This window comes from Pan paniscus, chromosome 1, assembly GCF_029289425.2.
Source record: "Pan paniscus chromosome 1, NHGRI_mPanPan1-v2.0_pri, whole genome shotgun sequence".
In the NCBI taxonomy this organism is placed as follows: domain Eukaryota; kingdom Metazoa; phylum Chordata; class Mammalia; order Primates; family Hominidae; genus Pan; species Pan paniscus.
The window spans coordinates 193824378-193830377 of NC_073249.2; positions in this window are offsets into that span (position 1 = coordinate 193824378).

Consider the following 6000-nt stretch of genomic DNA (forward strand, 5'->3'; position numbering starts at 1 on the left):
AAGGACCTCCCAGTCTAGCAGAGGAGATGGATATAAAATCAGAGAGACTTATGGAGAGCAGTGGAAAACATAGATCAGGGAGCGATCAACTTAGCTTAAGTGGATCTGGGAAGGCCTCAGAGTAGGGGACATCTGAGCCACACCTTGAATGGTTAGTAAGAGTTTGCCAGGCAGCCACTTGGGGCAGAGTTTTGTGAGAATCAGATAAGCTGTGTCAAAGTAAATGTTTTATAAATTGGGCTGCCTTTCCCTTCTAGGTTCATACCTCAGCTTGCATTACTGCTGTAGGAAACATAAGAAATGCCCTAGAAACCCCTCCCTGGGCCAAGAGTTCCTAGAATTAGAGGCCAGGGAAGAGTTTTGAATGCATGCTAAAGTCTAGGCTCATCATCTTGCCACACAAGGCCTGTTTGGCTTCATCTTTCTCTTAATTTTATGCTCACGCAAAACAACCACCTAGAGTTCCATGAAATCATTACCTCCCTGTTTCTCCTCCTATGTCTTCTTCTTCTGCACACCCACCTGGCAACCTCTAATTTGTCTCCTGGAAATGTGATTGACCCACACTCCACTCACGCAGCCTCAGCACCCTTTTATTTGTAAATACATGGACTCATCTTCTCCAGGGGACTGGGGGTCCTTCAAAGACAAAGAGTAGGTCTCAATCTCTACCCTGCCACACCTAGCACCAACTGATCAGAGCTGCATCTCTGATGCAGGGATAGGTAGTTGGGAGTCTCACTTCTTCCACAAACATTGAGCTTCTGCCACAGGCCTGCTGGCGTCAAGTCAGGCAAAAAGGATTCAGGAAGCAAAGGGTACAATCCAACCCTGGAAGCAGTCACAGTCCAGAGAGAAACTCACATGTAAACAGTCCATTGTAATACTGGGTGATGTGTGCTGGGATGAAAGGATATCTGGAGCATGAAGGGGACACAGGAGAGATCAACTACTTTGGGCACACGGGAAATTGAGCAGGAATCTGCTGGTTGGTGAAAGACAGCCACTAGAGCTTGTACGAGGCATGGAAGCATGAAAAAGCACAGCAGGTTCCAGGGTCAGTGAGTATGCGTATGGCTGAAGGAACATGGGAAGAATGGAAGCAGGCTGGGAGAAGCAGCTAGGGAAGCAGGCAGAGGACAAGGAAGAGCAGACCTTACTCTCATGTGAAGGGTTTGGACACATTTTAGAGCCAGTTATTGAAGCTTTTCAAGCAGGGAAGGGATGATGTGGTCAGTTTTGTTTTAATGTGGAGCAGGAGAGAGAGGCCAGGTCGGAGGCCAGGGGTGTTCTGTTAGCCCAAGGCTTTTGGCCACTTAATAGTATTAACAACAGTTAACACTTAGTCTTATTACTCTCTGCAGGCCCCATTCTCATTACCTTATACATTTATTTTATTTTATTTTTTTGAGATAGAGCCTCACTGTGTTGCCCAGGCTGGAGTGCAGTGGCGTGATCTCCACTCACTGCAACCTGCGCCTCCTGAGTTCAAGCGATTCTCATGCCTCAGCCTCCCGTGTAGCTGAGACTACAGGCGCACACCACCATGCCCAGCTAATTTTTATATTTTTAGTAAAGATGGGGTTTTGCCACGTTGGCCAGGCTGGTCTCGAACTCCTGGCCTCAAGCAGTCTGCCAAAGTGCTGGGATTACAGGCATGAGCCACCGTGCCGGGCCACCTTATGCATTTTAAATGATTTAATTCTCCTAGGGCCCTATGAGACAGATACTATTCTCATTTTAAGGTTCAAAAACTGAGGCATAAAAAAATTAAATAAGTTGCATAACTTGGTAAATGGTGGGCCTGACTGCACTCTGGCTGGCACACTTCAGGGCCTGTGCTTTTAGTTACTGTGCTGGGTAGGATCTCATCGTCGTCACAGTAATAATGATACGCTAATGAACATTTGTTGAACTCATATTCCATACTGTGCTTTGCTCTGTGGGCTTCAGATTATTACCTCAGGTTTAACCAGGTTCTAATCAAGTTGGCAAGAAGGACACTGTCCACCTGGGGGACCAGCCTCAGAGCCCACAGTCCAATAGAGACACTGCTCCAGGTCTTGCTGTGTCTGAGGGAAGTGGCCTGGCCACCTTCCCAAATTGCTGAAGGCGTGACCTTTGGCAGGGGCAGCCAGAGCCTCGTGCTGCCTTTGGCTGAGAGCTGGGCCAGAGGGGCTGAGCCAGAGTGGAGTGATCAGCTGCATGGGCTGGGCCCCTGGGGCCTCCAGACACCCTGGCTCAATGCCTGGACACTGTTCAAAGCTGCTACAGCTAGAGCTGGGGACCAAGCACCAGGACCCCTGAGTTCCAGGCCCAACTCGGTGGCTGATGTGCTGCGGGAGCTTGGGCAAATCCCTACCCCTCCATTGGCCTCAGTTTCCTGGAAGGCAGTTGAATAATATTGCTCCTGTCCGTGACCTTCCTCCATAATATCCTCTGTGACAGGCTGGACATTTGGGATACCACAAAGTAGTCCCTCCTGCATAGAACCCAGGCCCCAGGTTATTTAGGATTTCTCCTTGGTACCAAGCACTGCTGGGCACTGGGGCCACAGAGAGGAGCTGAGCTGATCCCTGCCTTCAAGTAGCTCCCAGTTGGTTGTCAGGGGGTGATGGGGGTGGAGGGGGGGTGTGGAGCGAGACAGACAGGAAAACCAGCCATCAACCTAGTGTGATAAGTGCTGCACTGCATAGAGAGAAGGAAGTACTGCACTGCATAGCGAGAAGGATGCCCAAGGAGCTGCAGGGCTCCATGGAGAGAGCAGCTGACTGCCTGCAGTGTCCTGGACGGCTTCCCTATAGGAAGGACGTGGAGCTACTGCATCTTCCAGGTAGAGAAGGGGATGTGCATTCCTATTGAGGGAACAACCTCCACAGTGGTCGGGAGACAGAAAAGACCAGGTGTTGAGGAAAGGGTGAGCTCCATGTGGCAGATGGTGGGAAGGAATGTGAGTGCAAGGAGATGGGGCTACAGGGCAGGTGGGAGGCAGCAGGGACTGGACTGAGTGCCAAGTTCCTGAGCCACAGCTCAAGGCTCCGAGGCTACAAGGAGCAGAGCCCACATACAGGCTTCACAGGCACTGGGGAGGGCCTCGAGCCTCTGGAGTCCCAGCTTGGTAACACTCTTCCTCCTGCTGCTTGCATTTCTTCCTGTGTCTCATACTTCCTTCCCTTCCCTGGAGGCCAAAGGCCACCCTGTGCCTTCCTGTTCAGGGCACTCTGCCCCCTTTCAACCTCCGGTAAAGTTCTTCACAGGGTAGCCCATGCATTCCAAATGCCTCATACTTGTGGGTCTCATCGTCTACCTTCTGGGTTTCTCCAGCAGCCTAGCGAGGCAGCCAAGACTGAAAGAACTTGTAGGTGATACAGAAACAGGGAGCACCTATGGGCCAGGCCCCATGTTGGCCTCTGGAGAACAGGCCAGACAAAATTCTTGCTGGGAGCCCTCAGTCTGGCTGGGAAGACAGATGCTAAAGATGTGATCATACCAATCAGCTGACCTCCCTGCACAGACAGGGAAGGCATCCCTGAGTTGCAGTTTGAACATGAGGTTCTAGAGAACGAGCTTCCTGAAGCAGCACAGGAAGAGTGTTACCAAGTACGAGATGACTTGTTTCAGGTCATCTGGCCAGTAAGGGAGGTCTGGAGCCAAAACTCTGATCTGTCTGACTCAAGGCCCACTAATTTGCAGTTCCCTCCCACTGGTATTTTTCTCCCATTATGCAAATGTCAACAGCAAAGAATTTTCATATCTTTAATATTGCTGGATCCTCTGTGAGATAGGGCCCACTCTCCCTTTTCAGAGGCATACAGACCTGGGAAGTCTAAGTGATTCATCCGTGGTCACAACAAGGTCAGAACTAGGATGAGAACACACATCTCTGGGCTCCAGGATAACCTGGTGAGATCATGGAGGAAAATTGTTGCTGTCTTTCCCAGCTTTGCCCTGAGCCAGGCTACCCCTGAATGACAGACACACGTTCCCAGTTGTTTCCCAGGGACTTGCCTGGGAAACAACTTCCTGGAGGAATACCATAGTGACCTGAGAGATATGTTTGACTTGGGAGCAACCCTGTTCTGAGCCTGAGGGTCCCCAGAGCTCAGAGCAGACATTCAGAGCAAATTATGGTATTTCTGCCCTTGAGATTGCAAACAGAACTGCTTTTGGATGAAATGGAGCATGAGCCCCATGCTGGGCAAGCAGTGCAGGCCCCTGTAATCTCTCTAAGGGATGTGGGTGCCACCATCAGAGACTTGTAAGCTATAGGAAGCTCCAAGCTCTTGAACACTGTGCCCTCAAGCCCTGAAGTGGGAGGGGGTATCTTTGGGCCCTAAGAAGGCCTTGATCCCATTCAAGAGCTTTTGTGGTACTGGGAGGGCCTCTAGGCCCTTAAGGAAAAGACTTGGGTTCTGGTGATGAGTTTTTAGAGTACCTGGGGGAGGGAGTTCTAACAATAACAGATCACTTGTCAGCAAGCTGGGAGCAGTTGAAGTGTTTGAATACATTTAGGGGCATGTATTTGCCATGTCTATAGTTTCTTCAGTCCCTTTCATTCCCAGAGCACCCACACTTTGATTATCTTATACATTCCACTTTGACCCTCAGAGCTACCTTTTATGGAGCTAAAAACGATTCAAGAGATGGAAGATTGAGAATTGAAAATTGCAGGCTGGGCACGGTGGCTCACGCTTGTAATCTCAGCACTTTGAGAGGCCAAGGCGGGAGGATTGCTTGAGCCCAAGAGATCAAGACCAGCCTGGGCAGCATAGTGGGACCTTATCTTTACAAAAAAGTAAAAAATCAGCCAGGTATGGTGGCATATGCCACTGCACTCCAGCCTGGGTGACAGAGTAAGACCCCGTCTCAAAAAAAATAAAAAAGAAGAAGGCCGGGTGTGGTAGCTCACACCTGTAATCCCAGCACTTTGGGAGGCCAAGGTGGGTGGATCACTTGAGGTCAAGAGTTCGAGACCAGCCTGGCCAACATGGTGACATGCTATCTCTACTAAAAATACAAAAATTAGCCAAGTGTGGGGGTGCATGCCTGTAATCCCAGCTTCTTGAGAGGCTAAGGCAGGAGAATCACTTGAACCTGGGAGGCAGAGGTTGCAGTGAGCCAAGATCGCACCGCACTCCAGCCTGGGTGACAGAGCAAGACCCTATCTCAAAAAAAAAAGAGGAGGAGGAAGAAATGAAGAGTAGAAGGAAGAAGAAAGGAGGAAGGGAGGGAGGGAGGAAGGGAAGAAGAAAGAGGAGGAAGAGAGAAGAAAAGGGAAAGAAGAAATGAGTGCTGCCTAAGGCCCCACAGAGGTATACATCTGAAATCAGATCCAGCTCTTTCCTACCTACCCTAGACCTGACCCTTTCCTGTGGCCTCCATCTGCCCTTGCACCCTCTGCCAACCTGCAGGCCCCAACTTCCCTAACTCCTGCTGAGCTGGAAACCTTAGATACCAAAGAACCAACCCCCACTCCCCACTGGACATCTCCTTTCTGAAAAAGCCCTGGCCAGGAAGGTGGGACGAACTGGGGGCTTTAATCTTGGCTCTGTCTCCTTCCCTGAGTTGTGATGAGTTTAAGTGAGATCAAGGATCTTAAAAGTGCTCCAGAAACTGAAAAATGTTGAAAGAACACGAGGAAGGGGAAACTACCACTCTGTTGTTTTATATGGAGATGAGTGATTTGGAGCCAGGCCTTCCAAAGGGTCACAGTTTGGAGACATACAGACCCCAAGCCCCAATGTGTCATGGATAATGCAATAGCCAAAGGATGTGCCAGGCATTGTGAGGGCACAGACAACTCCTAGGGGAGTCAGGGAAAGCCTTGCGAAGAGCACACATTGGAAATGGGTCTTGAGGACGTGTAAGTTTACCAGGTAGACTAAAGAGAATGTGCATATTTCAAGGGAGGGAACAGCTTGTACAAAGGCATGGAGGCTGGAAAGGGAATGGTGTCCAGTGAGAGTGTCCAGTCAGTGATGGATGAAATGAGTTTTGGCA